This window comes from Spinacia oleracea, chromosome 2, assembly GCF_020520425.1.
Source record: "Spinacia oleracea cultivar Varoflay chromosome 2, BTI_SOV_V1, whole genome shotgun sequence".
Taxonomy (NCBI): domain Eukaryota; kingdom Viridiplantae; phylum Streptophyta; class Magnoliopsida; order Caryophyllales; family Amaranthaceae; genus Spinacia; species Spinacia oleracea.
Window position 1 is genome coordinate 10,439,499 of NC_079488.1, and position 19,460 is coordinate 10,458,958.

Here is a 19,460-nt window from a genome sequence, read left to right on the forward strand (position 1 = left end):
ATCCCACCTAAGAGAATATCCCCACTAGTCGGTTGCCCGTCCCGATGCTCAATGATTCGGGTGATCAACAGCTTCCCAAAATCCAAGATCCCTTCATCCTTTTCCGTGGCTAACCATAGGGCACCCAGTTCCCCACTTGACAAGGATCTGGTGGCCCCCTTTGCAAAGACCGCATATAGGAGCATGCGGTTCAAGTAACGGACGGCGGGGTGATGAAAAGAAGAAGACTTGGCCGAGGAGGAAATGAACTTCTTCTCCTCTCCCATGAGCTCTCCCCACCAAATATTCTCATCATAGGAGTCCGCACACTCCGCCACCGGATTAACGATCAAACCCCGGTTTGGGTAGATAGTGAAGAAATCATTGATCGCCTCGTCGGTGAGCACATGTTGATTATTGAATGCTTGAAAATGAAGCTCGACCGACTCTTTTTCATTGTCATGAACTCGGCGCCTCCTAGCGGAGGAAAGAACCTCGAGAGTGACTCTCCTATATGTCTTGGCACTCATTGTCACGAAATCCTCAAGATCGAGCCCCTCAATCAAAGTGTTAAGCTCCTTCTCAATCCCCAAAGTTTGAACGGCCTTCTTGTCGTAGAACTTTGTCGGACGGATGTTCCGCTTAGACAATTCCTCATAGTAAGTCCAAGACCGTTGCTCCGGAAATGAAATTCCGTAAGTCTCGAAGGCCGGAGGGGTGATAGCCTTTCGCTTGTTCGCTTGGGAGTTGGGTCCCTTCTTTGATCGCTTGGTCATCATGATGAAACTTAAGGAGAAAAAATCTACAGACAAGCAAGAAAAGAGACACAATCCAAGGCAAAAGGAAAAACTAAGTTAGTCAAAAAGGCTACAATCTACTATCAAAATTATCACCAACAAGTATCACTTCACCACTCAAGTTCAATCTAAACAATCCTCATCAACCAATCCTCATCCTCCAAAAACAACAACCCACTAAGAACTCCACCAACATTTCACCAAAAATCTACCAATAGACTAGTCTTTACGAATATTCACAATGAAACATGCATAACAAGTGTAGACTAGTAAGGAACAAACACAAAAACAAACATACAAATCCAATCAATCAAAATCAAAGATTTCATAATTTCACCCAAATAGTATGAACAATGAGCTCAAATGTAAAGAACAATGAAGAAAGAAGGGAAATAAATCGTCACCACAAGTAAGGGAGGTAGACAAGATCACCCAAAAGCAAACTCCAAAGCTTCAATCACAACAAGGAATCACAAAATTAATATTCACACAAACCCTAGAAATTGGGGGTTTTTGGAAAAAAAATCTGAAATAAATGGTTTTGAAGTGAGGGATGAAGATGAAGTTGTGAATGTGAGTGATTGAGAGTGAAATGAGTGAGAGGGATTGAGTAGGAAATGGAATTTGAGGAGTTGGAGTAGAGAGAAAAGTGGAGAGATGGTGAAGAAATGAAAAATGAAAGTAAGAAATGAAAAATAAAGGGGCGTGTTTTCTGATAAACACGATCGCAGAACCGGGTTTCCCGACCCGTGCGAGCGCAAAAAATATCCGTGCGATCACACGGTTCGAGCTCGATCGCACAGAATGCGAGCACGATCGCACGAATTGCTGGGGAGCTACTGCCTCATTTTTCCAGTTTTGTGCGACCACACGAATCAGCGGTGCGATCGCACAGAACTGGAATTAAGCTTCTTGGCCTTGCCCGACTAACACACACCCAGCTCCTCATATTCATTTATTAGAAAAGAAAATTAAAAAGATGAAAACAAAAAAAGTGAAGAACAAAACTAATTAGTACAAGAGTTAGACAACCGGGTTGCCTCCCTGTAAGCTCTTGTTTAACGTCATTAGCTTTACGGACCCCCCCCCCCAAAAAGGTCAAGGGGGGTCGAACACGACCAACCTTGGGTCAACACTAGCCACCATGCACTTCTTTGCCCCTTTGGGCACAAAGATCTTACCGATATCACCTTTCAAGAGGCGGAAACCAAATGATCCACCAACATGCCCCTCCTCGAGATTTGATGGATTCTTTACCTTCTTGGACTGCTTGGCTTTCTTAGCCGACCTATGTAACACTTTGGAGTGTTTAGCTCCATTAACATCATCATCATGCATCTCAAATAACTCGGGGATGGTTACAACATCATCAAACTCATCCCCAAGCGCCTTTGGGTCTCCATGGACTTCCTTGTCATCGAGAGAGGACCTAGCAAGCTCATTAGCACACTTAGAAACATGAAAATCGTTAGAAGAATTAGCACAAGAGTGGTTGTTCTCAACACAAGCAAGAGTGTCGATTTTCATGTAACTTTTCATTTTGGAGCAACATTGATCATCAATAGTAAGCTTGAAGCTAGCTTTGGCATCTCCCGCCTTCAAGGTGATTAGCCCCCCTTGCACGTCGATAAGAGCACCCGCGGTGGCCAAGAATGGCCTCCCCAAGATGATGGGAGTGTGGGTATCCTCATCGATGTCCAAGACAACGAAGTCAACAAGAAAAGTAAGCTTGCCAACCACGAGGGGAACATCCTCAATCCTACCCAATGGAAACATAACCGACCGATCGGCTAGTTGCAATGACATAGCGGTAGGAGAGAGATCACCAAGATTAAGCCTCTCAAAGATCTTATATGGCAAGATGCTCACACTTGCCCCCAAATCACAAAGAGCATTCTCAAGTTTTAGCTTTTGAATGCTACAAGGGATAGAAAAACTCCCGGGATCATTGAGTTTTGGGGGAAAAGAGTGCTGAGTTAGAGCGCTACAACTCTCCGTGAGTTGAACGGTCTCCTTGGGTTCACACCCTCTCTTGCCACTAAGAATATCCCTCATGAATCTAGAGTAGTGGGGCATTTGTTTGAGTGCCTCGGTAAAAGATAATGGCACATAAAGTTTGCTAATGGTTTCCCAAAATTTGTGGAATTGGTCATCCATCTTCTTACCGGCAAATCTTTGAGGGTAGGGGGGAGTAGGAGTTGGGAGAGGAAGAAGGGTAGTCTCTTTCGACTTATCACCATCACTCATGTCATCGACATGAGACTTCCCTTCCTCATCATCATGGTCCAAGGACTCATCTCCCTTAGAACTTTCCCCCCTAGAGAATTGAGCTTCAACATGCGTAACACCTTCATCCAAAATCTTCCCTCTCCTTGTCACAATTGCGTAGATTTGCTTAGGAGGTTGACCTTGGGGTGGGAGACTTGTGTGCACTTGTTGCTCCTTGATGGTGCTAGCAAGTTGTGCTAGTTGGGTCTCAATCATCTTAAGATGAGTATTGGATTGTTTGAATCCATCCTCAAATTCAACGTTTTTCTTGGCTTGCGCCCCCACAAACGACTCCATGAGACCTCAAGATTTGACTTGAGAGGCGGGAGTGGTGGAGGTGCAACGCCATAACCACTAAGGTTTTCTTGATATTGGTTGCCAAAGGTCCTCGGTCCATTGAATCCGGGAGGTGGAAAATGAGATGCGCCATAAGGAACTCCCGAGTTCAAAGGATAACCCCCAATTGAGGCACCCCTTAATTGCCCATAAGAGTAATTATAACCCCCTCCACCTTGATGGTTGGGATTATAACCCCCTTGGTTGTATTGGCCTTGATTGCAAAAACCTTGAGATTGACCATAGGGCACTTGGCTTTGATAGCCTTGTGCTCTATAGCCACCTCGGCCTTGGTTATCATACCCACTTCCTTGGCCATAGCCTTGGTGGGGACCATACATGGAGGGCCCTCTAGGTTGCCTAGCAAAATTAGGATTGTTAGGGTTATTATTCCTAGACCTCTCATTGATGGCATTAGCATACTCTACATTAAACTCTCCTTCATACGAAGAGCCATAATCCACAAATGACAAGTTATGAACTAAGGGCATGCATCGGGGGAATGACTATAGTGTTGTCAATTTTCACAAAAGAATATGCCCGGAGGCATTGAGCCATAAGAACTAACCTTGCCCTTCCCCTTATTGAGAAGAGTGGCCGAGGGAGGAGGGATTGTAGACGGTGATGGCGGTTGGCTTGGTGTGTTTTCGAGCTTCTCCAATCGTGAGCTAAGCTTCTCTATCATCCGTGCTTGCTCTATGGCGTACACCGAACCCTTACCATCTTCACTCCTACCTTTCCCATTGTAAATCCTTGCACCTACATGCCAAGATTGGTAGTTTTGAACTACATCCTCGATTATCTCCTAATTTGATCTTCAGTTTTGTTCATAATTGGGCCTCCCACGCTCGCATCAAGACTTATTTTCGAGCTTGGACTCAATCCTAAGTAAAAGGTTTGTAGCAACAACCACTTGGGAATCCCATGATGGGGGCACTCCCTTTGGTACTCCTTAAATCGGTCCCAAGCCTCGAAAAGCGATTCATCATGCCCTTGCTCAAATGATTGAATCTTGTGGCGAAATTCCGCCGTCTTCCCATGAGAATAGAACTTGTTCAAGAAAGCACTAGTTACTTCATTCCGTGTGCGAAGTGAGTTGGGCTTGACCTCCTTGTCAAGCCAATCACTAGCACGCCCAAGCAAAGAGAAGCGGAACAAAGTCAACCTCACATAATCCGAGGTTACACCGTTGTGTTTTATTGTGTCACAATAGTGCTCAAACTGCTTGAGATGCTCGTGAGGCGACTCATTGCTTTTCCCACAAAAGGGATGACTTTGCACCAAGTTGATCAAGGCGGGCTTGTGTAGACACCTACTTTTGTCCCCATTCCCGAAAGGGAAGGTCCGATGATGAGAACATAAATCTCCACTTGACAACGCATCTCCTATAAAATAACGAATCTCAATTCCCCTTTTCATTTCACCCGAAACCTGCTATTTATAGAAACCTGCTATTTATGGAAACCTGCTAAAAATAGTAACTGCCGTAATGGGTAGTTGTTAAAAGTGGCAAGCCATAAAAGATAGAAACCTATCATAATTAGGTGTTGCACTCCAACATAAATCCTAAATGAGATAGAAATTGCAAGAGAATCCTATTCCTAATATGATTCGAAAATAAGAGTTACGTATTAATTAAAATCCTAACGAGCCTAGAGTTCGTAACGGGCCCAGATGCATTCCATCATAAAATTAATACGCACTAAAAGACTCGATTAAAGTCTCATACACTTCGGATTCTAAGAATCCTAATCTGACAAAGAAACGGCCCAGTCCCTATTTTCAACGCCTGGCTCTGGGCGCCGAAATCTTCGGCGCCCACCCCTGGGTGCTGAAATTACCTGGGAAGTGTTCTTTCCTAATTCCTCGTGGATTAGAGTTCTACAATTCTATCTTTCCACGAACTCTTTTCTATAAATAGGGCCCTAAGTTCGACGTGAAAAGAACACAACACACAATTATTATTCTGAGTATTGACTCTAAACCCCTAAACCTAAGCCTCATGCTGCGAAACTGATCACGCGTTCTGTCGCAATCGATCCAAACATCGAACAGAACGTCTCCTGTCCCGTAATTTGAGATTCGTTAAATAAAAGGAGAAATACCAAAGTCAAAGTGGTTAGTTTTCTGAGAACCGTGACGCACCTCTCAAGGGTGCGTCGTAATGTGTCCCTTTTCCATGGTTTAATTATTTTCCTCGCCCTTTTATGAACTGTTAAACTAATTAAATCTGATTGTTCTATCACGCCTAATAAAGATAATATGTTGGGAAATTGGATTATCATGTTAGGTCCCTTAAAACCATCTAAATCAGATAATCGCGCTCGATCTAGTACTATATGTTGCATATTGTTAAAATCAACTCAGATTAGTTTAATAGTTAACGCATGTCCCTTCAATTATTTATGCTGAGCTAGTAAGGATATCCCGCCTCTGGAGTTATCGAAGAGCGAGTACTCCTCTCGGTAGTTACAGTCCCCCGAACCCTCAATCTCTACCTTGCGGGTGTATATTGAGAGATCCCCACACCAGGGATCACAAGGGAACCTACGGCCGTCGTGGTCAAACATAATTGAACTCCCTTTATGTCACGATAACCGGGTTTTGTCAGTTTTTCTCATTGTCGTTAAAAACTGAATGGCGACTCCTATATTACTAGTCAATTGGGTGTAAACTCACAGGAAATCCAATTACACTTGATTTGACAAAAAGAAACGTCACACCCACGAGGGACAAGGTCACGCATTAGCCTCGTGCTTTTTCGACCCCCTCACAGTGGCGACTCCACTGGGGATAGTGAAGGAAATACTCGTGCTTGTAGGTAATCAAAATAGCCGAAGGGTGAAACGTGAAGGAAATAATGCCCTTGGTCCAAGTATGCATTCAATGTTAAGTCTAATAAATGCGGTTCAGTATTAATTAACAAGTTAATAATTCAGTGAGATCAAGTGAGCTGAATGCCTAGCTAGAGGCCGCTTCAGTTCAAGGGGAATTAATGATATTTAATCCACAGCTTACTCTTGACTGAACCCATAGGGTCACACAAATAGTACGTAAACGGATCAAGTATTTAATGGCATTAAATACTCTATCTATGGATATTCGGAATCGACGGATCTTGGTTTCAGTGGGAGCTGAGATCGTCACAAGTAAGAAATGAATACTCCGGAAACGATGATATTGCCGGAAACGGAAATATGGATCGTATCGGAAATATAAATATTATCCAAATCGTAGATGTTGCCGGAAACGGAAACATGGTACGTATCGGAAAATATTATCGGAAATGGAAATATTGCCGGAATCGGAAATATTGCCGGAAACGGAAATATTGTCAGGATCGGAAATATTATCGGAATCGAAAAATAATTCTTGAATCGGAAATATTAAATATTGTTCGTATCGGAAATGAATTCCGGAACCGGAAATTTAATCGGAAGCATATCGTACGAATAAGCATCGGACGAGGCCTGCCGGACGAAGGCCCAGCACGAAGCCAGGCCATCGCCCAGCGAGCGAGGACGCGTGCACGCCCAGCCTTAGGCAGCGCCAGGCCCACCGCAAGGCAGGCCCAGCGCGCCAAGGCAATGCTGCCCAGCGTGGGCTGCGTGGGCCGAGCGCATGCGTGCGGGCCCTCGTGGCTCCGTGCGTGTGTGTTTGTGTCCATGCACAATTCCTAAATCTATTTGGATTTGGTGTATGATTAAACTCCTATTTCTATTAGGATTATTTAATTAATTAGAGTCCTTGTAGGATTCTAAGTTTAATTAAATCGTATCCTACTAGGATTCCAATTCCCTTTCCAAACCTCTATAAATAAGGGCCTAGGGTCATAATTTATATGCACGATTGAAGTATTCAAAGGGTAAGTTTTTGAAAGAAAAATTCAGCCACTCTCTTGCACTAATAGCCGAAAATTCCTAAACACCTTAAGGGCGATTCTAGTTGGTCAATCTTGAGGCGGATCCGGACATACTGTGGACTATCTACGGAGGGACGACACTTGGAGTCCTAAAGACTTGTTCTTGTTCGGTTCGGGCGCAGCTAGGGAAGGCACGCTACAAAGTGTATGCATCTATACTATGCTAAATGATTATGTGTAAATAATATGCTTTCCTGGCTTTATGGTTTTTCCGCATGATTTATGTATTGTCATATGTATCATAACCTAACAGTGGTATCACGAGCCTCTTATTATTTTCATAATCAAAATTGCATAAACATGGTTAAATATTACAAATTTGCAAGAATTAAAAGAAGTGATTAATTTTCGTAATTGTTAATTAATTGCAAATTGCGTTTATTTAATTATATGTACGCAGTTTTTCGGCAGTTTCTTCGTTACTCATCCAAATCGAGTGAGTTTTGTGTCAATTCCGCATGTAAAAGGCATTCTAAAATTTTGACAAAAATAGTGTTTTTCGGCCGAACCCAGAGTTCTCAAATTCGAAGCCTAACTATGACTTTTCGGAGGTTTTAGTTTTTCGAACGCAAAATTTCGTAAATTTAAGATGTTAAATTAAATATTTGCGATTCTTGTTGTTAAATCTTGAATTTTTGATTGACCTACTGTATATGTTTAACAAGTTTGAATGCCTAGCCTTGTTAATTATGCAATCTAATTTGTAATTATGATTAATTTGTTGAAAATTGGAATAATTTAGAATTAATTTGATTTTCATAATTAGTTAATAATTTAATTAGATACCTATGATTAAAAACCACCATAAAAATTGTAAATTTGTGTTAAATTTTAAATTTTTATGACCTAGACTTGAATCCATGTAAATCGGAAATCAATTAATTAATAAATTTTCGATTTTTCGCCCTAAAGTTATGAAATTAATATGATTTATTAATTTGTCATTAATTTTGAAAATAAAATTTTTAATTTTTATGCGATTCGCTCATATAACTTGCACGCACAAAGCAATGGACGCTACGTGTTACCCTTAAGGGGTGTTGTATAGTGCGGGCATGCGACGACGAGCAAGGGAGCTCGTCGCCCATGCGGTACGAATGCAATGAGCAAGGCCATGGTGCACGAGCACAAGGCAGCAGCCCTTCCTTGTGTCGTGTGCTGTGTGCGACGAGCGAGTGGGCAAGGGCGAGAGCAAGGCAGCGACAGTCGCGTGTGGGCAGCAGGCGAGCTGCGCCACGACGCAACTGCCGCGCGCAACGTGCGAAGCCTCGCGCGCAGCGAGCGCAAGCTCGCGTGCGACGAGCGCTGCGCCCAGCGATGGTGAGCAGTGAGCGCGGGCAACGAGCGCTGCGCCCAGCGATGGTGAGCAGCGAGCGTGTTGCGACGAGCACTGGCGCGCGCCTTGCGATGGTGAGCAGCAGCAGATGCGACGCAGCACATAGGCTGCGCGCACATGGCCAGCGATGGCTACGTGCGTGTGGCCTATGGCTTTGCGTTGCATGGTGATGTTGCGTACCTTGTGTTACGATTAGATCGTTTTAAAATTTTAATTTGAAATTTTCAGTTTATGTAATTTTAATTAATTTTTAAAATTAATAATTTAAATTATTTTCTTGGATTTTAATTTTGAATATTATAATTATAAAAAATTTCATTTATTCTAATTATTTTACTAAAATTAAAATCATGAATTAATTTAAATACGACTGAAAATAAATTAAATATGTGGATTCAATTATAAATTTATATGAGCTTTAAATTTTAATTAAATTTGTATGTTTCCGGTTAGACTAGAAATACATTTTTATGTTTAAAATTAGTAAAGCATATGAATTTATTGCTTTAAGTGGGAGCCCTTTTAGTCATAAACTCTTGATTAGGTCTACAAATCCTTAAGGTTAAAACAACTTGATTAGAATTAATAAGGACTGAATAATTTGTAGATTATTGGTGCCCTTGATTAATTGCTGCAAATGTTTATGTGATGCATAATGTGTTTTACTAACCAGCTATGTGGGCCATTCATGATAATGAATGGGTGAATGGTATATATTGTATATGTACTGTTTTGCAGGTTATGAAGTGTGTATGACCCAAATAGGATAGAAAATATGGTCTGCGTACCATTAATTTGAATGTAATTGGTCTAAAGTACCAAAATTGTTTTTCAATTCAAATATGGTCTGCGTACCATCAAATAGTCGTAATTAGTTTAATTATAGCTTATCCTATTTGAAGAAAATGGTGCCTCCCACGGAAATTTTCGAGACGGACTTTGAAGTTGAAGCTTCAAGATGAAGTCGGGCCATACTAGATCACATTTATCTTATGCATGCTTTAAGTTATTTATTGCTTTAAATATGTCTTAATTATGCATGAGATTGTGGCTTGATTATGTTGCATGATTAAGGATTTTAGTTCACTTAAAATCTAACCAACATAGTAAGAGCCTTAAGTTCCAAACTTAAAAATTGAGTTAAAAGGTGCCATGCCAAAATATACACTTGCTTGGATATCCTTTACATCAATCTAGTAATAGTTTTCGCTCAGCGAGGTGTTACTTATTGGTCCTAAAGGGGCAAGGTACACAAATAATTGTGAGTACATGTTAGTTTTGGTGAAACTCAACGATATAAGTAAGGAGTCCTTTTATGTCGTGGCAAAATCGATAGGTTTACCTAATAAGTTCTTAGACGTGCCTATCAACCAAGAATAGTTTCTAGACTATTAGCAAAAGGTTTTTTCTTACCTAAGATGTTTTAGGATTGAGTCGACAAACTGTGCTTAATTCTTCAATGATTTTAGGATCTTGGAATCATTTTATTCACACCTGCCGGAACACATAACTTGAATAAAATGCTTAATGAACATTGAATTATGCATGTATGCTAGAATTTAAGTTTATTAAGAGAAACTGTGAATGGTTATTTATTTGTTTATTCTTTTCAATTGTAGTTTTAATTATGGCAAAAAAACAATCAAAACATCATCATGGGTTCTGAGCTTATGGTCAAGCTGAACCTATCGAATTTTCTTGAATGGGAAGCTAAGCTAGTTGAAATAGTCAAACTCAATGGACTTGAGTATGTATTGTTACATCCCATGCCAAGCTACTATGCCAGAGACATGACCCCTGAAAGATTTTTCGCCTGGGATGCGGATCTCAAAAAGGTTATGAGTCTCATGCTGAACAATATCCCTGATGAATGGGCTAGAAGGTTTGTAGCTTATGAACCTTTTACGCTCATCAAGAATCTGAGGGATATCTGTCGTGGAAGCACGGAGGACAGGGACCTGAACGTCCATGAGTTGATTGAATCAATGTCTGGTCTAAAGGTTAGTTCTCCCAACAGGTGTTATAGGATGGAAGTCCAAAAAACAATTGTTCAGCTCCTTCGCACTAAACAGAGGGTAGGCGTCCCACTGAGGTTCCATGTGGATCTTATGCGTTCATACTTTGATCGCCTAAGTCTGTTAGGAACACCAATAAAAGAAAGGATGGCAGTCTCTATCTTGCTCAATTCACTACACAGTGGGTTTGGTCGCTTCAAGCAACTATACCTAAGTGAACCAAGAGAAGAAACAGTTGCAGAATTTGTTCACCTTGTCAGAAAGGCTGAGATAATACTGGACTATGAAGCCAAAGATTTACTCAAGGCTAGAGGGAGACCGTTCAAGAAAAGTGGAAAGTCCAAGGGCAATGATAAATCAAAGCAGGACAAGTCCACATCAAGTTGTCTTTATTGTAATGGAATAGGCCATTACAAAAGAGAATGTTCAAAGCTAAAGGAAGATCAGAAGAACGGAACAGTCGTTCCATCTTCAGGTATTTTTGTTATAGACTGTATACTTGCTAATTCAACTTCTTGGGTATTAGATACAGGTTGTGGCTCACACGTATGTTCCAATCCACAGGGACTAAGAAGAAGTAGAAAGTTAAGCAAGGGTGAAGTCGACCTACGAGTGGGAAATGGACCACGGATTGCTGCATTAGCTGTAGGAACTTATTATTTGTCGTTGCCCTCTGGGCTAGTTTTGGAACTGGAAGAATGTTTCCATGTTCCAAGTCTTACTAAAAACATCATTTCAGTTTCTTGCTTAGATGCTAAGGGATTTTCCTTTTTAATAAAAGACAATAGTTGTTCGTTTTATTTTAAAGAGATGTTTTATGGATCTGCTAGATTAGTCAATGGACTTTATTTATTAGATCACGACAAACAAGTTTATAACATAAATACCAAAAAGGCCAAAAAGGATGATTCAGATCTCACCTATCTGTGGCATTGTCGATTAGGCCATATAAACTTGAAACGCTTAGAAAGACTTCAAAAGGAAGGAATTCTAGAACCATTTGACTTAGAGGATTATGGTAAATGCGAATCATGTTTACTTGGCAAAATGACAAAGCAACCTTTCTCTAAAGTTGGAGAAAGAGCTACTGAATTATTGGGTTTAATCCATACAGATGTATGTGGACCAATGAGTACAAATGCTAGAGGTGGTTTCAGCTACTTTATCACTTTCACTGATGACTTCAGTAGATATAGTTATGTCTACCTAATGAAGCATAAGTCTGAATCCTTTGACAAATTCAAGGAATTTCAGAGTGAAGTAGAGAATCAATTAGGCAAGAAGATTAAGGCACTGCGGTCTGATAGAGGCGGTGAATATCTGAGCTATGAATTTGACGACCATCTGAAAGAATGTGGAATTCTGTCAGAATTGACTCCTCTTGGAACACCACAATGGAATGGTGTGTCGGAACGGAGGAACAGAACCTTGCTAGACATGGTCAGGTCAATGATGGGTCAGGACTAACTTCCAATAGAATTTTAGGGACATGCACTAAATACAGTTGCACTCACTATAAATAGAGCTCCGTCTAAAGCTGTCGAAAAGACTCCATATGAGTTATGGTTTGGAAAGCCTCCAAATGTGTCTTTTCTTAAAATTTGGGGATGTGAAGTATACGTCAAATGATTAATTTCAGACAAACTTCATCCGAAATCTGACAAATGTATCCTTGTGGGCTATCCAAAGGAAACAAAGGGGTATTACTTCTACAATAAATCTGAGAACAAGGTGTTTGTTGCTCGAGATGGTGTCTTTTTGGAGAAAGATCACATTTCCAAAATGACAAGTGGGAGAAAAGTAGACCTCGAAGAAATTCGAGTCGAACAACAAACTCTAGAGAATGCTCAAGATGACATTCAGGATGAAACTCAGAGATCTTTAGAAGAATCTGGCGAGAATCATGGTCAATCTAGAAATGTTACCCCGCGTAGATCGCAAAGATATAGATCTCAACCGGAACGGTACTTAGGTATTTTGACGAACGAGAGCTATGACGTTCTATTACTTGAAAGTGATGAACCTGCGACTTACAAACAAGCTATGACGAGCCCTAGCTCCAAGCAATGGCAAGAAGCCATGCAATCTGAATTAGACTCCATGTCTGAAAACCAAGTATGGGATTTGGTCGATTTGCCAGATGGCTACCAAGCCATTGGAAGAAAATGGGTTTTCAAATTGAAAAACGACAAGGATGGGAAACTTGAAGTTTTCAAAGCTAGATTGGTTGCAAAAGGTTACAGGCAAGTCCACGGTGTGGATTACGATGAAACCTTTTCACCAGTTGCAATGCTAAAGTCTATTCGGATAATGTTAGCAATCGCTGCATATTATGATTACGAAATATGGAAGATGGATGTCAAAACCGCTTTCTTAAACGGCGTTTTAACAAAAACTGTGTTTATGACACAACCTGAAGGTTTTGAGGATCCAAAGAACGCTAAAAAGGTATGCAAGCTAAAAAAATCAATCTACGGATCGTAGCAGGCATCCAGGAGCTGGAATATACGTTTTGATGAAGCAGTCAGTGACTTTGGTTTCATCAAGAACGCAGACGAATCTTGTGTATACAAAAAGTTCAGTGGGTGCAAAATTGCTTTTCTAGTATTATATGTCGACGACATATTACTTATCGGAAATGACATTCCTATGTTGAACTCTGTCAAGATTTGGCTTGGGAAATGTTTTTCGATGAAGGATCTAGGAGAAGCACAGTACATATTGTGCATCAAGATTTACAGAGATAGATCTAAAAAGATGATTGGACTTAGTCAAAGCACTTATATCAATAAGGTGCTTGATAGGTTCAAGTTGGCAGACTCCAAGCGAGGCTACCTACCCATGTCTCATGGAATGACTCTAAGCAAGACTCAGTGCCCAAAAACACTTGATGAGCGTAGACGAATGAATGGGATTCCATATGCATCATTGATTGGTTCAATAATGTATGCTATGATATGTACACGCCCGGATGTTGCGTACGCACTCAGTGCTACAAGCAGATACCAGTCAGACCCAGGAGAGGCACATTGGACTGCTGCCAAGAATATTCTGAAGTACCTGAAAAGGCACAAAGATGACTTCTTGGTCTATGGTGGAGATGATGAATTAATTGTTAGAGGCTATACGGACGCAAGTTTCCAAACTGACAAAGATGATTTCAGATCACAGTCTGGGTTTGTCTTCTACCTCAACGGAGGTGCAGTAAGCTGGAAAAGTGCTAAGCAAAGCACCATTGCGGATTCTACAACTGAAGCGGAGTACATTGCTGCACATGAAGCAGCAAAGGAAGCTATATGGCTAAGGAAGTTCATAGGTGAACTAGGTGTAGTCCCCTCCATTAAAGGACCAATAGCCCTGTATTGTGATAACAACGGAGATATTGCACAGGCAAAGGAGCCTAGACACCACCAAAGAGTCAAGCATGTACTTCGTAGATTTCACCTTCTACGAGAGTTCGTTGAAAGAAAAGAAGTCGAGATAAGCAAGATTGGAACTGATGACTACATATCAGATCCATTGACTAAACCTCTGCCGCAGGCGAAGCACAACTCGCACATTGCAGCCATGGGAATCAAGCATATTGGAGAATGGCTTTGATGTCCTTATTTAATGTTTTAAAGTTTTAGAGTTTAAATCTTTGTAAAACATTATTGGTTAATCATTCACAATAAATGAATAGAATTCATTTTTCCATTTAATTGTGGTTTATTAAATGATGAGTCCCTTCAATTTGACGATATATTCAAGATAGACTGTCAGGACCAGTCCTGTGACTAAGAAATATCTATCAAGTGAACTTGAATGTCAAAAGTTGAAAATGGTCCCTGGTCGGAGTTTTGTATAAAATTGGACGCATAGAAAACGTTAGACGACTAGAATGCAAGATGACTAGTAGTTCTGTTTCTTGAACTATGTGGACATGGCAATGTCATAATCATTTGCATAGATACTTACTTTGGGAAGACTGGTATCGGACAGACCTATGAAACTTTACTGTAAGAGATGAAAACCTGTCATAAGTAAATTTCATTAAAATTATTAGACACTACATCTTCAATACCTGAGTGATTTGAGATTACTTGTTTGAGAACTGGTTGCTTTGACGTTGACCAACCGTCGCACCGTAAAAGGAGGCTATAAAGGCAACGCTCAGGTAATCACCTATCAAACGAAGTCTAATCTCAAGATCGCAAGATTGGGATTGTCCTCCCATAAATCGGGATGAGATGCTTAAAAGTTGTACAAGGCCACTCGGAGAGCTAGAAACTTTGAAATGCATGGCCGTGCTCAGATGAATCATAGGCTATGATTATCTGCTTATTTGATCAGTTGAACTCTGAAACCGAGAAACACCTCTGGAAATAATAAGGATGACAACTCTTACCTTATGTTCTAGAGCAAGCATCGAGCGACAAAGGAATTAGGAAATGAACACTTGTCCCTAAGGACAAGTGGGAGACTGAAGGAAATAATGCCCTTAGTCCAAGTATGCATTCAATGTTAAGTCTAATAAATGCGGTTCAGTATTAATTAACAAGTTAATAATTTAGTGAGATCAAGTGAGCTGAATGCCTAGCTAGAGGCCGCTTCAGTTCAAGTGGAATTAATGATATTAATCCACATCTTACTCTTGACTGAACCCGTAGGGTCACACAAATAGTACGTAAACGGATCAAGTATTTAATGGCATTAAATACTCTATCTATGGATATTCGGAATCGACGGATCTTGGTTTCAGTGGGTGTGAGGGGGTCGAAAAAGCACGAGGCTAATGTGTGACCTCGTCCCTCATGGGTGTGACGATTCTTTTTATTCAATCAAGTGTAATTGGATTTCCTATGAGTTTACACCCAATTGACTAGTAATATAGGAGTCGCCATTCAGTTTTTAACGACAATGAGAAAAACTGACAAAACCCGGTTATCGTGACATAAAGGGAGTGCAATTATGTTTGTCCACGACGGCCGTAGGTTCCCTTGTGATCCCTGGTGTGGGGATCTCTCAACATACACCCGCAAGGTAGAGATTGAGGGTTCGGGGGACTGTAACTACCGAGAGGAGTACTTCGCTCGTCGATAACTCCAAAGGCAGGATATCCTTACTAGCTCAGCATAAATAATTGAAGGGACATGCGTTAACTATTAAACTAATCTGAGTTGATTTTAGCAATATGCAACATATAATACTAATTCGATCGTGATTATCTGATTTAAATAGCATTAAGGGACCTAGCATGATAATCCGATTTCCCAAAAATATTATATTTATTAGGCGTGATAGAACAATCAGATTTAGTTAGTTTAACAGTTCATAAAAAGGGCGAGGAAAGCAATTAAATCATCGAAAAGGGACACATTACGACGCACCCTTGAGGGGTGCGTAACGGTTCTCAGAAAACTAACCACTTTGACTTTGCTATTTCTCCTTTTTATTTAACGAATCTCAATTATGGGACAGGATACGTTCTGTTCGATTTATGGATCGATTGCGACAGAACGCGTGAACAATTTCGCAGCGTGAGGCTTAGGCTAAGGGTTGGAGTCAATACTCAGAATATAATTGTGTGTGTGTTCTTTTCACGTCGAATTTAGGGTTGTATTTATAGGGAAGAGTTCGTGGAAAGATAGAATTGCAGAGTTCTAATCCATAAAGAATTAGGAAAAAACACGTACCTAGGTATTTTCAGCGCCCAGCTCTGGGCGTCAAAGATTTCGGCGCCCAGCACTGGGCGTTGAAAATATAACCCATGCAATTTTTGCGCCCAGGGCTGGGCGTTGAAATTGATGTTTGGGCTGTTTTCTTAGTCAGATTCGGATTCCTAGAATCCAGAGTGTTTGAGACTTAATCGAGTCTTTTAGTGCGTATTAATTTCATGACGGAATGCGTCTGGGCCCGTTACGAACTCTAGGCTCGTTAGGATTTAATACGTAACTCTTATTTCCGAATCATATTAGGAATAGGATTCTCGCAGTTTTCTATCTCATTTAGGATTTACGTTGGAGTGCAACACCTAACTCTGACAGGTTTCTATCTTTTATGACTTGCCACTTTTAGAAGCTACCCTTTACGACAGTTACTATTTTTAGCATGTTTCCATAAATAGCAGGTTTCGGGTAAATTGAAACGGGGAAATGAGATTCGTTATTTTATAGGAGATGCGTTGTCAAGTGGAGATTTATGTTTTCATCCTCGAACCTTTCCCTTTCGGGAATGGGGACAAAAGTAGGTGTTTACAGTTAGCCCCCACTTTGACTGAGTCTCGGGATGAGACGATGATCAAAGTATTAGACGGAGTGCGTCACACAAGCCATGGTGTATGTGACCTGTTTTGCGAGGGTCTCACGATCCCCCGAGTGATAACATTTGACTTAAGGGTCATCACTTGAAATGTCGACATATCCCTCACGTGTCATTGGGATTAGTCAACTGATAGTATAGAAACTTCCTCACTTTGTCATTGGAAGGATCTAAAGGTGCATAGAAACTCCCTCACTTTGTCATTGGGAGTAGCTACAGATGTTTTCGAAATCAAAGCTATAAAGTGTAATTGGGTCTGGCCAAGCCCAACCACGAGGTAAAAATGTTTTTAAAGATTCTCATTTTCAGGGCTAACTAAACGAGAAAACCCCCTTGTTTTTATGGGACGTAAAACGAAGGAAAATCCAGCACATCGCTCTTTTTTGGAAAAAAACGGAAAACCATTCCTTTTAATTTTTGGAAAAGGGAAAACCAGAAAAAGTTATCGCTGCAGCGACTAAGGACCTGCACGGTTAGTGATGCAGACCCCGCCGGCTAAAGATGGCGAGCCTGTCTGCTAAGGGTGGACACCCCGTCCGATAGAAGTGGACGAATCTGTTTTTGAAATTTGAACATAAGGACCCACGCGGTTTGTGACGTAGACCCCGCCGGCTAAAGATGGCGAACCTGTCCGCTAAGGGTGGACACCCCGTCCGATAGAAGTGGACGAATCTATTTTGAAATTTGTTTGTGCTTTTTGAAAATAAGGACCTACGTGGTTTGTGACGTAGACCCCGCCGGCTGAAGATGGCGAGCCTGTCCGCTAAGGGTGGACGCCCCGTCCGAAAAAGTGGACGAGTCTTTCTTTTGAAATTTGTTTTGCGTTTATTTTTTAAAAATAAGGACCTACGTGGTTTGCGCCGTAGACCCTGTTTCACTTTGAATTTTGAAAACTTCATTTTTTGGAAAACTGAGGACCTGCGCGGCTAGTGACGCAGACCCCGCCCGCTGAAGGTGGGCGAGCCCTGTCTGCTAAGGGTGGATGCCCCGCTCGCTGGAGGTGAGCGAACCTGAATTCGACTTTTCGATTTGGGATTCGCGTGCCACGATCTTGCCTGATTGAGGTGGGCAAGTCCCTATATCATTTTTTTTGTGATTTCTTTTGAGAATTTCTTTTTATTTATTCTTGCAAGAGCGAATTCTTTCGAGGGATGCTCGATTTTAGTTGTAACCTGAACGTGGGCTGACAACGCGTTTAGACGGACCATTGTCTTGTGGTCATCATCTTTCATGGTTTTGAGCTAGTCTTTATGGCTCAATCTTGCCACTACCTGGGTCCTTGATTAGGGGACTATGTATAAGTGTCAATGGCGACCTTTGTCTTGAGGTCGTAAACCGGTTTTATTTTTTGAGACATCCAAACATGGGACTTCGTACAGCGTAGTGTGGGAATATTGTTTTAACTTTGCATAATATATATTTTCTTTCGAGCCCCCAAGCATTCGTGCTTGACGGTCATTTCTTGTCAAAGAGGTTCCTTGGGGATACGCATTCTGTAATGTCCTTGATCGTGTTTGGGATTGTGCTCGTAAGTGCGAGCGATCTTTGTAGTGGTGTGCTATTCTTAACAAAGCCGTGAGGTGCGACTTTCAGTAAAGAAATCGGCAACTTTCAAGTCAAATGAATATGGCAGGGCCCTATAGAAGTCAGAGAGGGCCTGGGATCATTTTCGGCGCCCAAGCCTGGGCGTTAAAGGTTTTGGCGCCCAGCGCTGGGCGCTAAAAAAATTCCTGGCAAGCTTTCTTGATGACACAGTTGGCCTTTTGTTCGTTCGTTCGTTTTCTTTTTTTTTCTTTTGAGCGCGTTCGTAAATGTTCGATACTTAGAAAAGATGATATGTATGTGGGAACGAGAGTTCATAGAATGGCCGTTGTGTGCGGTCCATTAATCAGTTTGTTTGAATCATATTTTTTTTTGAGCAATGACTGATTTTGAATAGTTTGCTTAGAAGCTTGATAGGGTTCAGGCCCATTCATGAAGTGGGCTCAAACATCGTACCCTTTCAATTGTTCAAACATTTGTCCGAGATTTTTTTATTTTGCTATGGTTGTTTCGTAGCTTGGAGCCCCCAAGTATGCATGTGGGATGCTTCCTTTTTGCGTACGATTTTCGTAGGTTCTTTCGAGAAAGATGCCTTGGGGTTTCGCTCGTGTAGGTGCGAGCTATCCCTTCCGTGGTAGGTAATGTTTTGCTACCATTAATCCTTAATGTAGAAGTCGTGTGGCTTGCATTTGGGCGATAAGTAGTCTTTGCCTCTTACTCTTGGTCGTGCTTGCATTAGTGCAATGCGCCTTACCTTTTTTAGACTTGTACTGTGGGATGGTTGAACTTATGGTGCAACGTAGGCTTGTGTGGCCTAACGGCGTGTCTTAGAACATTCCTCCAGGCGTTGGGATATCATTATTATTTTTGCATTGGAGTACTTTATCACGCCTCGTTCAGGTGTTCGAACAAGTGTAGCACCTTCTGCGTGGGTTTGCACGGCTTATTACTTCGTTCGATGCGAG

At 41.3% G+C, this 19,460-nt stretch overlaps 1 pseudogene; it reads left to right on the forward strand.

Annotated features, from left to right (window-relative positions):
* Positions 1-4,299: 4,299 nt before the first annotated feature.
* LOC130468339 (uncharacterized) lies at positions 4,300-4,400 on the forward strand (annotated as a pseudogene).
* Positions 4,401-19,460: the final 15,060 nt, after the last annotated feature.